This window comes from Lactuca saligna, chromosome 5 (genome assembly GCF_052625555.1).
Source record: "Lactuca saligna cultivar CGN05327 chromosome 5, ASM5262555v1, whole genome shotgun sequence".
Taxonomy (NCBI): domain Eukaryota; kingdom Viridiplantae; phylum Streptophyta; class Magnoliopsida; order Asterales; family Asteraceae; genus Lactuca; species Lactuca saligna.
Window position 1 is genome coordinate 110,087,078 of NC_136421.1, and position 15,315 is coordinate 110,102,392.

Below are 15,315 nucleotides of genomic sequence, written 5' to 3' on the forward strand. Positions count from 1 at the left end.
TGGGGAGGTTGTTTTAGTAAGTGTTTAAACTTATTGCTTACGAAGCTTCGCTCCGCTCCGGAGTCAAATAAGATGCATGCATAAGCGTGGTTTAAGAGAAACGTACCGGTAACAACAGAGGGATCCTGAATAGCTTCCCCCTGACCCACGGTCATCATCCTTCCTGTTCCTCCATTTCTTGAATTGTTGTTGTTGGGACAGTCTCGGCGGACGTGTCCAGTCTTCCCGCATCCGTAGCAGGTGTAGCTAGGCCCTGCGCTGATGCCGCTGACAGGGGCGTTGTTGTTGTTGCGAGGTTTATTGTTGTTGATTCCCTGATTTTGGTTGTGGGGAGGGTAAGCTTTGCAGTACTTTGCAGTGTGACCTCTTCGGTTGCAGTTGGTGCACTGAAAATCCTTGCATTCTCCATAATGATGGAAACCACACTTGTTGCATTTAGGAAGATTACCGGAATAAGGTTTGGAAGTATTTGAAGTGGCTGAGGTTGGAGCATGTGGTGCGGCTGGAGCTGATGTAGTAACGGCATTTACCGCCACTGTCTGTTGTTTCTTGAAGGTGTCGGGGCCCTGACGCCCCTTCCTCTTGTTGTTCCTTCCCCTCTTGTCATCTCCTTCCTTCTTCTTCTCAGCCTCCACTGGTTTCTCTCCCTTTTTGTTATTATGGTCGTACAACCTCTTCGCCAATCTCTTTGCGCTGTCAAATGTTTCTGGGTTTGCAGCTATCACATTCCCTTGAATTGGTGATGTGAGTCCCCAGATGAATCGCTCGATCTTCTTTCCTTCCGAGGTGATCATACCCGGGCACAACAGAGATAGTTCGCTAAATCTCGATATGTAGGCATCGATATTCGCGTTTTGTACAGTGAGGTTCCATAGCTCTTGTTCCATCTTCTGTATTTCGCCTCGTGGGCAGTACTCTGCCATCAACATTTCTTTCATTTCTGTCCAGGGGATAGAGTTGGCTACACGGAGCGTCATGGATTCTACATGTCCATTCCACCAGGTGAGCGCCTGATCCACAAAAGTGCAAGCTGCGAACTTCACCTTCATGTGCTCAGGGCAGTCGCATATCTCGAATATTGATTCCACCTTCTCGATCCAGCGTTTCAGAGTGATCACTCCTCCAGTGCCATTAAAAGTTCGTGGTTTGGCGTTGGTGAAGTCCTTGTAGGTACATGCCTTGGTGGATCCTTGATTCATTCCATTGTTTGAGCTCCCGGCTCCTTTCCCATTGACCCCTCCATTGTTCCCTTGTTGAATTTGTGCAATAGCTGCGGTGACTGCCACAGATACAGCTGCCTGGAAGGCGGCTGAGTCGACCTCAGGTGGGATTGGTCCTGGGTTTCCGCGAGTAGTTGGGCGAGGCATCTTTCTGTCATGAAACGGAAAGATGTTGAGTGTTCGTGGGTTCCGTGAGGTTGCGACCCTACTATCTAGGTGTATGATACGAACCTAAACGTTTCTACTATCAGGCATACAATCATAACGTTCCAACACATGACAAGTTGCAACATCGAAATAAAACACATAGAAATTTACTAATATTATCCGCATTTGATACATGAAAATTTGCTCGTAAGAGCATACATAAGTGACACTAATCTGACAGCATAACGGCTCCATGAGTAGTGTAGTCACTTAAACATAGAGCCGGAGTACATAACATAGTTCCTAATGATCTACTATGATGAGTCTATCCCTAGCCTCGATGAGCTGCGTCCTACGATAATGGTGAAATCATATGCCGAAGTGCTGAGCTAGCAGCTGCGCCATCTCTGTCATGTCTACAATAACCTCATCCCTCTCAAGCTCTGCTCGTACGGCTCGTGCTTCCATGACGAACAGTTGTTGTCGTAAGTCGGCAATCACGGCTTCTGGGGAGTGGTTCTCCCGCGAGGGATCCACTGGTGGGACGCGGGGATTCCGTCGCGCTTCGCTACCAGGAGATGCGATGTGACCCGTGTCTGGGGCCTAATCCTCCTTCATGTCATCGTCGGTCTCCTCGAACTCGTAGTCGGTGTCCATGTACTCATCTGGTTCAATGTCGTAAGCCCCCTCTTGATTCCCTCCTGGTTCGCCTTCGAGTACCCCGTGTGCCTCAGGGGCTTGGAAGAACTGAATGCCCTGATGCTCTCCCTCCATGACGACTGAGAGAAAGTATGCGAATAAGCTATCACTTTCCTATGATTCTAATGCTACGGCGCAAGCTAAACCGACATCCTTTTCTTGGTGGTAGGGGTATAGTTTTAGGTTCCCTAGCTATCCCGATCTCATCGGGACGTGTATTAGCTTTACCTTGGAGAGAATGTAGTTGATCAGGCTACATTCACTCCTTGGTATTACTAAGAACAGTCCCAATTTAACCGAGATACCTGCATTATTGTGTTTGATTCGACGTTATGTTCTTATTCCTAATACAAGCAAGCGTATTTTATTTACTTGTTTTGTTCAGAGTTATGTTAGTCCCTCTTTTTGGTTTATAGTTGCATATCCGAGTGCGGCGAGATATGCTAGTTCACTATAAACAATGCTCTGATACCAACCTGTCACACCCCCGAACCAGACGGCGGAAACGTCCGGGGGCTATCGTGACTCATTGAATACCATTACAATGCATATATATGAAACATAACATTATACATCACCAACATTTGGAATTGATACAACTGGTAACGTTTACATACATTACATTGTTCCAAAAATTACATTCAAAGAAATAACTGTTTGGTATTACTTAAATCATAGCAAAACGTCAGCGAGTACAAATCATCTTCACTTTATCTGTTACCTGAGAATACAAGTATTTTGAAAAACGTCAACATATGAAATGTTGGTGAGTTCATAAGTAGAGTTTGAAATACGATGTGTTGTTTGAAAACCTTTAGAAAATCCGATATTTTCTAGAAATTGAATGGTGTAAAAATAATAAGTGATGATCCATGAGTATGCTTGTTTGAATTCTATAGATGTAAGCGCAAGGGTTGTGAAGTTCGATAGGCAATTGGTAATCGTTATTGAAATTCCAGGAAAACCCGACGTTTTCCCATCGTTGTATCGTTGTATTCCGGAGGCATCGAGGGTACAGAGGGTGGTGAAGTGTTGGGACAAGCGTTCGTGAAAACGACAAGTCAACAACCTTACAAGCGATCCTTATAGGCGTCACTCGTAAATCTTCACGCGACTCGATCCTACCGGACTTGTTAAGTCCCACGACCGGAGGGAAGGAAAAAGGTACGAAACCTTCAGGGTTTCCCCGTGTCGTCCGAGACCAAATGCAATTGCGAAGGGCCCGAAGCCCAACTCGCAATCGTGAGTTACAGACTTTACTAGCAGCACTGAAGGACCCTTGGGGACCAGCATCATATTGCCATTGAAAGTCCTGTTACGTCATGTAGGGTCGGTAAAACCCAACACTTCGTAAGAGAGAGAGACCTTCGGGCCTTAAGATCAGGTCGTTGGGCTAGCTAGGCTCAACGGACAAGATTTTACACTTTTGGGGCCCAAAGATGGTGCGTAGACGTCTGTGCACACTCGCATGTATTCGTAATCGTTATGGTTATAAATCGAAATGTCGTAACTTCGTTGTGTTAGTGATTTTGGATTTTTATTGGTTCGAGACCGAACCAATTCGTTTGACAACGACTTTTGGTATTATAGTATATTGTATTTCGTCGACAAGCGTGTTACCATCAATTGGTCAAATTGCATGTATTAACTAGCCTTGAAGATTTTCTGTTTTCAGCCCCTCCTTGATTGAAGGATTTACTCTTTTTACCCCTTTATAAAAAAATTTCCGGTTTGATCCTTAAATCAATTTTTTTGACATTTTTATACCAAAAATTATTGACATAAGTATTTTTCCAGCAACTTATCATAGAAAACAGTTTAAGCCCTTGAAACTTCAGTTTTCTCGGTTCTAACCCCTATTTTTCGCAACTTTTGCATTTTTGACCCCATTTGGAAAAATTTTACAATTTTGGTCCCTTTTAAATTTGGAAAGCATTTTAAACCTTTGAAAAGCATATGGAACACTTATAGCCCACTGTTTTATAGAAAAATGCAGTTTTGGCCCTCCAATTTAGAGAATTTCGCATATTGGGCCTTATTGGGCCAAAAATTTCACATTTAGCCCAATAAGCTTGAAATTTATGTTTTTAGCCCTCTAAATAGCATATTTTCAGAAAAATACATTATGCAAACTGTTTTGACTCATCACACCCATCAGATTTCGAAAGTTTCATATTAGGCCCTTCAAATTTGCATTTTCAACATTTTATGTCAAAAAAATGAGTTTTTAGCCCAAGTTAAGTGTTGTTAAGCTATTTAGCCATTTTCTTAGTATACTTTGCATGTGATAGTCTATTTTGTGCTATGATAAAATGTATGTCTCGGTTTTTAGCATATCACCCTAGATCTATCAATAAAATCATGCAAAAATACAAATAAGCATAGAAATCAACCACAACATACACATAATGATGGATCTTCACATTTTCTTGTATTCTCCCCCATAAAAACTCATAAAAATTGAAAATAAGGGGATATGAAACTCACCTTGGGTGTTGATTCGGTTTTTGGAAGAAAGAATGGAAGAAATGAAGTGATTTTTGGCCTTAGCACCCTTGATGACGTTTTGGAGTGTATGAAGCTTTCTAAGGTGCAAAATCACGGTTTTTGCATGGATTAGGAAGAGGTTTTTGATAAACAAAGAATATAAGTCATAGATCCAAGCAAATCCTTACCTTAGATGATGATTTTATGGAAGAGCTTCCTTGAATGCTACCTAAATTTCGAGTCTTTGGATGAAGAAGAAGAAGAAGCCTTGAGTGAATTTTAGAGAGAGTTTGTGAGTGTTTTGTGTGTGTGTGGTGTTGCTCTCGGCCGAAACAAGGAGAGAGGAGAGAAAAAGAAGTGATCTTGATATGATGTTTGCTTGGAAACATGAATTATATGCATGGAAGTCCAACATATAAAGGTGAGGTGGCAACCCAAGGTCAACTCTCCCTTTTCCTTGGGCTTGGGCCGAGAATGGGGAGAGAAGAAGGAAAAATTGGGCTTTTTGCCCCTAAGCCCAACATTAGAGGTAGTTTAGGGTATTTATTGGCCTTATAAAATAAAATTGTGATTTTTATGCTTTATTAAGCTAGGTTAGGTTAAATTATGGATCAAAGCTTGTGATTTATTTCATTCTAGGCCCAATATGACCTAAAATGTTGAAATAAATTAGTGTGGGTCCAATTAGAGCCCAATTAGGGTCCTAAGCCCATGATAGTCCAATTGGAAGCTTATTGGTCCATTTGGATCCAAATAGGAAGTCCTAGTCCAAAATGGACTTAACAAGAACTTCTAGGGTCTCCAATTGTTTGATGACTACTTGTAGTGCTTGTATATTGTATTTGATTGAAGTTTTTGATTCACATTAGGTCTAATGTATAGATTACATGACACAAAATTTCCAGTTGTGACATAAACGAGTAGGGTACGTCTTTCTTACCTGGATCAGTTCGTCATTTCTCCAGGAAATGACTTACTTATGTACCCTTGTAGTAAGAAGGAACCCATGGGAAAACATCTCCTTCAGAGGAACTTTTAACGATGTTCTCAAAGCACGAGTTTTGAAATTGAAGAGTCAAATTTCTAAAGACCCACTATTATTAGTGTGGGAAATTTTGAGTACTCTTTCGATTTGTCAAAACCGTTGAGCATTTATCGAAACCAGAGACGCCGACAGTCATTCACCAAATTATAGGTCTTACCGACCTACCGCCTTAGTTCATTTAGAACTCCTCGCAAGCTACAGAAACTCGTACGACGTTGATCCAGCAAGGGGGTGGCCTTTGACTGGGAAGTTACGCAAGAAAAGGAACTTTTGAGATTCCAAGTGAGTGACCAAGTTCTTTAGAATAACTCACTCTGGGAATGGCTTAATACGCTTCGTAAAGCGTGGAAAGCTAAATGCAAGTTAGACAGGACCTCCGAGATTCTTATCAGAATCGATCCTGTGCCTCGCACAAACTAGACCTACTCCGCGAACTCGGTAACATACTTTCTACTCTTCGCATCTCGATGGTAAAACCATACCTTTCCGTTAGGACTCTTGCAAGTCCACTCGTCGAGATCCTCACCTTCGTATTAGAACCGTAGTGACCCTCGACCGAGAGGTCAAGCAGACGAAGCAACACCGTCGCCAGTTAGTGAAGGTTCGTTGGAATACCAACCGAGAGCCCAATTTCACTTAAGCGCGCCATAACCAATCGATTAGGAAGTTTTCTCCTCACGACTCGATCATTCGTGCATACTTCCTTGCCTAAATTTTAATTTCGGGATGAAATTCCCTTTAACAGGGGGATGATGTGACAACCCGAAATTTCCATTCTAAAAAAACCATATCAAGCCAATAGATGTAGATCAGTTATAGTGAAAATTCAGACTTAGAATATAAGTTTGGCAGTTTCATGGTTTTACATCAAAATGGGGTATTCAGAGAGTAGTTACACTAGGATTTTGTGCAACACTGTAAATTCCATTACCCTAGATCATTAGAATCCATTCCGAGAATAGAAATATTTTCTGCCAAAAATCTCAGGACTATAAATAGAATTCTGAACCAAATTGGTTCATTAGTTGAATTCCATTTAGAGAAAAGCCAATTTCTCTCTCACGGATCTTCTGGTTTTCATCCCAGATTGTGAGTCTACTTCCCTAGATGTGTTTTAATACTTGTTATATACTTAATAACATTATTTACATGTCCAAAACACAAGATCCGGGAGCTTACGGCCCAAGAACGTTCTTGGGGTGTAAACTCCAAAACAAGGCCTAAAGGCCATCTAGTCCCAATTCCTTGTTAGGCAACTAGTTAAGGACTTTATGTATGAACATTAGAGGCTAGAAATAAATAAAAACCATATAGTTTTAGGAGTTTACGGCCAAGGATATGTTCTTGGGCCGTAAACCCCTTTTTCAAGGGCTAAAAGTGCCCTAATCACCCCCAAAGGCTTGGACTCTATTTTTGGCAATTACCTTAATGTGTTTAGGACCTAGGAAACATAAGAAAAGAACAACTATTGAAGAGTTTACGACCAAGAATGGTTCTTGGGCTGTAAACTCCCATAAAGGGGTCAAAGGACACCCTAAACACTTCCTTAGGCCAAGGGACAATTTGGTCAAGTACCTAGATGAGTTATGGACTAGCTAAAACATTTAGAACCCCATTTGTGAGGGAGTTTATATCCCAAATTGTTCTATGGCCATAAACTCCAAGAAATGGTACCAAATGGTGCCATAAACCCTCCTAAAGCCAAGTACTAAAGCCTAGACTTGTTCGTAGAAATGTTTGAGACTTGAAAGCACCATAATCACCCTCCCAAGGGAGTTTGCAGCCGTAAACTCCAAGGGAAAAGGGTCTTTGGGCCGTAAACTCCCCAAAGGAGTCAATATGGTGCCTAAACACTTGTATAGGCCTTGAAACAATTCCCACTAAGGTTGTAGTAATTGAAAGTACCATTCCAAGCCTTGGTTCAGAGTTTACGGCCATGAGCTTACTCTCTTGGGCCGTAAACTCCAAAGAATATGGTCTTTTGACCTTAAACTCACATTAGGAGCATTGCACTCCTTTGTTGCAACCCTTTAGCCTCCTAGCACTTGACCAAAAGTGTTATGCTCGCGCTTAAATATTATTACTTGTATAATTAGTGTTATAATCACTAATTATTTATATACATATGTTTTCATATGTAATTAGGATCATTGTGTGTGTCTAAGTGTCCACTTGACACCAAACAATTGTCCGATCCTTCCGTACGATAACAGTCCGTTCAATTCCAGTCACTTATTGCAGGTGAGTTCATACCCCTTAACTAATGTTTTAAACTATTTTTAAATGTTTTATGGGGGGGGGGTGGGGGATACAAGTAGAATCATGCTACTTATTATGTCAATCACATGTGATTAGTAAGTAGGATTATATTACTTATTACATCAAACACATGTGATTAATATACATCATTCAAATGATTTGGCTACTCATTAGCCGTTTTACCAAACAGTTTCCTTCAAATGACTTTTTAAAAACATTTTATATGTTTTAAACTCCTTTTTACACTGTACAGCTTACTCCGTACATTACCTTTCAAACTTCTTTACAACTGTGTTTCAAACAAATGTTTCCTTATACTTAAACTGTTTTATTAAACTTATGCCTTCAATTTGTTTTATAGATTGACATCAAGTCGATCTTTTCTTAAAATAATATTTATGTTTCAAATGTCTTACAAAACTTATTTATGCTTTTATATTATAAATTGCATGCCTCTATATGTATAGTTATATCATAAAAGGTCTTTCCAGTTCAACATATGCCCTTGGGTAGCAAGGGTATACATCCATGTCCATACGTACCACTTAGATTACTAGAAAGCTACCATATGGGTAGCTCAGGAAGATCCTAGAACCATTACTAGAACGCGATATCTTACAATGAGTCAGTTCATTCATGAGTCAGTACTTTCTAAAACATTACAGTACATTACATATACAACTATACTAGGACGAGAACATATACAACTATACTAGAACGATTACATTACTATACTTGCTAGGTAGAGAGCACGTACATTACAGCTAGAACAGTTCATCACATTACAGCTAGAACAGTTCATCACATTACAGCTAGAACAGTTCATCACATTACAGCTAGAACAGTTCATTAAAGCACATATACAAGAATACGTTAATTATTGTGATTTAAATCGGAGCATGAATTAAATGTCATGGCTCGAGTTGTAGCCAGAATTCTCTTGGAGGGAGAGCGTGAGTTTGCGTATAGATCTATACTGGATTGATAATCCTACACCTTGCTGCTAGCTACAGCGGGACCTGCAGGTCTGCGGGTGCCAAACGTCATTCCGTTATTACGACCATTCATTATGTCATTGTTACTAGTCGATAGTATGGTGCAATTTATCACATAATGCTTAATATAAAATCCGGTTTAAGGTAATTAGTACGGCGGTAGTTCTTATAGCACTACACCATAGTACTATTTCATTTTCTCATTACATTCACTTCGTGAACATTCACATGACGCACATTAATGTAGAAACTATATTTTTGGATAATGATAGTTATGCTTGGGAAAATACATACTCTTACAAGAGACATACATTCAGAACAGTTAGGTCTTGGTAGAAGACTACATTCAGAACAGTTAGGTCTTGGTAGAATACACCTTCACATACTAGTAGGAATCATATGGATTTATAGGGTTTTTCAAACGTTTACAGTTGCTTCATATACATTTTCAAAACTTACAGTTCATATACATTTTCAATACTTACAATTCGTATACATGCAAATACTTACATTTCAAAGACATACAAGAATTTACATACAAATTAAGACACTAAAATACTTATGATCTCACCAGCTTCAAAGCTGATACTCGCTTTCAAAATTACTTGTATCCTCAGGTCATCATAGACAGGTACCGATGCAAGGAGAAAGGAAGATGGAGCTTGTTCAAGACTTATCTTTCATTTTGATTTATGCTTTAGTGTTTATCAAAATTTGACAGAGCACTTTGTATAATAATTATGTTATTAATGTAATGGATGATGTTGTTGCTTGTTTACTACTTTACATTGTTGTTGATATTATACATGACGTCCTCTGCCCCAGAAAGTTTCCGCCGTTCCTGGTTTTGGGGTGTGACACTTTAGGTGTTACAACAAGGATGAAGCACCAACAAATTAGGGTTTTCTGAGCTCTCAATGGACTGCAGAACCATGGGATTTAAGGTTTCATCTGCCAGCTCCTACTCGTCGAGTACCTTTATGGACTCAGCGAGTAGGCCACTAAATACGCGATCCCATCTCGCTGCTACTCGACGAGTAAGGCAAAAAAGTCTTCGCCTAGGTCTCGAAACCAAATAGCTTTCATTTAAACCCATACCTGAGAATCAGGGGGTTACACATGGAATCTAAGAATTAAAAACTACTCCATTCATGCAATCTAATCTACCTCAACTTCAGGTACTCTTGCTGTTATTGTTTTTGCTTTTTTTAGGGAAATATGGAAGCAAACCTCGTCCTGGTGGTCCAAGATCTACCTTATGCATATGCTCACAGGTAAACCATTACCCTATCCATTCCTTCCAAACCGAAATTCTTTCCTGATTTGAGTTCTTCAGTTGATAGATTCAATTGACATTTTGATCTATATCACAACACACATATGTGAATCATTCTCTTCAAAATGTTGGATGCAAAATGGGTTGCACATTCTGTGCAACTGGAAATATGGGATTCAAGAGCAACCTCTCAATAGGAGAGATTGTAGAATAATTAGTACATGCTCATCGATTATCACCCATTTGCAATGTTGTTTCCATGGTAAATACCTTAAAAAAACTTGTTTTCCTTGAAATTTATTGTGACAACCTGAAATTTCCATTTTGTACGAACATTAACTATTCAGTAGAAGCTAGTCCAGTTTCAATGAATTTCAGACTTTTCCGAATAAGTTTGTGTACATTAGGGTTTACGTTTAAGGAGATATCAGGAGAGTGGATGCTCATGGGTTTATGAAACTTGAGCATTCCAAAACTTCATAATGTTAGAGTCCAATTCCGGAATAAAAATATTTTCTGCCAAAAATATTTCAGGACGATAAATAGATTTCTGAACTAAATTCATTCATTATTCACATTTCCAACTAGAGAAAAGCCATTTTCTCTCTCACGGATCTTCGGGTTTTCATCCCAAATTGTGAGTACACTTCCCTAGTTGTGTTTTAATGCTTGTTTTATGCTTAATAACATAGATTGTATGTCAAATGTATGAGATTCGGGAGTTTACCGCACAAGAACGTTCTTGGGGAGTAAACTCCAAAATGAAGCTTAAAGGCCATCTAGTCCCATTTCCTTGTTAGGTAACTAGCTTAGGATGATATGTATGTACATTTAAGGCCAGAAAACAATCAAGAACACATAGCTTTAGGTGTTTACGGCCCAAGAGTTTCTTGGACCGTAAACACCAAATTCAAGGGCTTAAATGTGCCCTAATCACTCCTAAAGGCCCTAGACCTTAATCCTCTATTAATTCTAGATAATTTGGAGACATTAACACATCAAAAACACCCCTTAAATGGAGTTTACGGCCAAGGAATACTCTTGGTCCGTAACTCCAAATAAGGGCACCAAAGTGTGCCTACGGTCCTCCATAGCCTTAAACAAATGCCTAGAAATTATCCTACTTGTGTTTGGGACTTGAAAGAATTAACACACCCATCCCATGAGAGTTTACGGCTGTAAACTCTAAGGGATATGGTTTTTTGGCTGTAAACTCCTCAAAGGAGTATTATCTATGCCGTAAACTACCCAAAGGATTAAACCACCAAGCTAGGCTTATTCTAGAAATCATTTAGCACTTCAAAACACACATTACCACCAAGATTGGAGTTCACGGCCGTAAACTCAAGGGTTTACGACCGTAAACTCCTTGTGTGGGGTTTATTGGGTAATAAACTCTTATATAAAGCCCTTTGGTACATTAAACCCCTTTAGCCTTGTCCCATAGCAACTTAGATGCAACCATTAGGACCTATAACACTTATACAAAGTGTTTACATGTTACCGAGTGTCCGAACTTATTTCATTAAGTTATTATTTGGCTAATTAGTTATATATATGCTCATTATATGATAACTAGGCTCGTGCATGTGAACAAGTCTCCGTTTGCCACCTAGCACGGTATCCGACACTTCAATCCAATCTACTCACCACAAGTGAGTTTATACCCCTTTAATTAACCTTTGAAATACTTTTAAATGTTTTAAATACTTTTATGGGGGGGGGGGGGGGGGGGGAATACAAGTTAAATGCTTATAGTTATTGCATCAATCACATGTGATTACATTAATCACATCCGATTAATAACTAGAAAACCAATGATTTTATCACTGTTCAAACTGTTTATTAAACTGTTTTACTTCAAAATGTTTTACAAAATCTTTTACTTATCAAATGATTTTTTTAAATTTGTTTTAATTCTTATAAATTGCATGCCCATATATGTATAGATATATAAGAAATGTTTAAAGGGCTTAGGAAGGCCATCCGCCCTATTTCCTTTTTCTCGATTTGGATGTGGTCTGGTGGGATTTCGGGTAACCGTTCGAAGGTCGTTTCAATATTAGTTATATATCAAATATACATGTATAGAAATAAAAGTACTTCCATATTCATACTTATCAGTACATCATCAGTAAGTTACCATCAGGGTAACATAGGATCATACTACTACAATTTCTAGATAAATGAGTTAGTTCATTCACGAGTCAATACTTATTACTACGAGTACTTATACAATTATACTAGAAAGAGAACATATACAACTATACTAAACAGAGAACATATACAACTATATACTAGAGGAAGAACATATACAACTATACTAGAACAATTCATTACATTACATATACAAGAATAAGTTAACAATTGTGATCCACTGTATCAGAGCATGCCTTAAATGTCATGGCCCGAGTTGTAGCCAAAATTCTCTTGGAGGGAGAGTGTGAGTTTGTGTATAGATCTATACTGGATTGACTATCCTACACCTTGCTGCTAGCTACAGCCGGACCTGCAGGTCTACAGGTGCCAAACGTCATTCCGTTATTACGACCATTCGTATGTCGTTGTTACCAGTCGATATTATGGTACAATTTATCAGATGATACCTTAATATAAATCCGGTTTAAGGTAGTTAGTATAGCAGTAGTTCCTATAATACAACACTGCAGTACTACAATAATTTACCCATTACATACTTTCAGTGATTGTTTCACTTAAACTTTAATGTACAAACTATATTTTGTTAAATGATAGTTACACTTGGGAAATTACACAATTTTACAACAAACGAGCATACAAAACAGTTAGGCCTTGGTAGAAGGATACTTTAATAGAAAATATAGGTTTTTCTGAGAGATTCAAACTTGTACAAACACTTACAAACATTTACTTACATTTTACAAACTTACACTTGAGACATGTTCAAACATTTTTGGATGACAAATACCGACACTAAAATACTTATGTACTCACCAGCTTAATGCTGATAAACTCTTTCAAAATAACTTGTATTCTCAGGTCACCAGTAGATAGGTATCGAGGCCATCTTTTGAAAAGATGGAGTACATCCAAGACTCATCTTATTATTTTGATTTACATTATTTTTGGTGTCTATAACTGTATAGAACACGCTTGTTTTAAAATTATATATTTAATGCAATGGATGATATTGTTTGCTTATTTACATTTACTGTGTTGTGATACTTTACATGACGTCCTCCTCCCCAGAACGTTTCCGCCGTTCTTGGTTTTGGGGTGTGATATTTATGACACTACAACTGATACCATCATCTTGTATTCAGGTAATGGGAGAGCCATTGACCAACTACAATGCTTTAGTTGAAGCTATTCGAGTAATGACAACATTCCCTCTTCAGCTTTCACCTAAGAATATTACTGTCTCAACGATTTGTTTTGTTTGCTCCATTTTACATCCTTAATATTAGTCTTTTTAAGAACATTTCTGGAGTCATATCTATCATTCTCATAATTTCTTGTAGGTTGGAATAATTCATGCAATAAACAAGCTTCATTGTGACTTACAAAATATAAACCTAACAATGTCTCTTCATCAACCAGTTCAAGATATTAGGTGTCAAATAATGCATGCAGCTCGCGCTTTTCCTTTAGAGAAACTTATGAATGCTTTAGCAGAATATCAAAAGAAAAGGTAGCTCTTTTTTTGTTTCTTTTTTTAATTTCCTCAAAGTGCAAAATTACTAAAATACCCCGATGGTATTGACTTTACAGTCAACAAAAAATTTTCATTGAGTACATAATATCGGATGGTGTGAATGATGAGGAGCAGCATGCCCACCAGTTTGGTAGATTACTTGACATATTTGAAGTGGTGAAAATGAGATTCAATTTTTTTAGAGTAAATTACAATTTTGGTCCTTGAGTGTTGCTGGGTTTTTTTTAATTTTGTTCCCAAAAACTTTTATGTTGCAATTTTTGTTCTTATTTACATGTGATTCACATATGAATCACATGTTATTCATATATAAATACATGTTATACACATATGAATTACATATAAATCATATATGAATTAGATGTGATTCATATGTAAATCACATGTTATTCACATGTGATTCACATGTAAATCACATATGAATTACATGTGATTCACATGTAAATCATATATGAATTAGATGTGATTCATATATAAATTACATGTGAATAACATGCGATTTACATGTGAATCACATCTAATTCATATATGACTTATATGTGAATCACATGTAATTCATATGTGATTCACATGTAATTCATAAATGATTTACATATAAATTGCATGTAATTCACATATTAATCACATGTAATTCACACGTAAATCACAAGTGAATCACAAATCAATTACATATGATTCACAAGTAAATCACAAGTGAATAACATATGAATTACATGTGATTCATATGTAAATCACTAGTGAATCACATATGAATTACGTCAATTTGCACACATGAATTTTGTGTGAGTGGTTTTTGTTAATTAATTTTTTTTTTTTTTAATTTTCTTGTGAATTTCACATTTGAATCTTAAAATATACAATCAAATGTGAATATCACATTTGAATCTTACATGATATATACTTTGCATTTTTTTTATTGTTCTTGCATAAATCAATTTTTTTTAATTTTCTTGTAGGTTTTGAAGAATTTGTTGAAAATATTGAAGATGTGAAAAGTGATAAATTGAAGAAAATATAGAAATGTTTATATGAAGAAATGATAACACTATGAATCTTTGTATTTTTTTTATATTTTAGTTTGTATCGAATAAAATACTTATATTATGTTTACAGATTGATTAATAAAAATTAGATTTTTATAATTACTTACAAATATTATAGTATAAGAAATATTTATATATGCATCTAAAACGTTGATTTTTTTTGTTATAAAAAGTAGTTTTGAAAAAAAAATGCAGATTTTTTTTATAAAAATTGCAGGGTTTTTTTTTTTTTTTTTTTTTTTACAGTTTTTTTGGAAAAAAAATGGAGTATTTTTTTTTTTTTTTTTAAAAGATGCAGTTTTAAAAAAAAAAATACTTTTTTTAATTTTTTTTTTAAACTCATGTTTTTTGAAAAAAATCTCCATTTTTTTAAAAAATCAATATTTTTTTTTAAATAAATCCGAAATTTTGAGTTATTTTGTTAATTTTTAGACATTTATATTAATATAT

At 37.1% G+C, this 15,315-nt stretch overlaps 1 pseudogene; it reads left to right on the forward strand.

Moving 5' to 3' along the window:
- LOC145045592 (uncharacterized) overlaps positions 1 to 14,029 on the forward strand; it is a 65,567-nt pseudogene extending 51,538 nt beyond the window's left edge.
- The last annotated feature ends 1,286 nt before the right edge of the window (positions 14,030 to 15,315 follow it).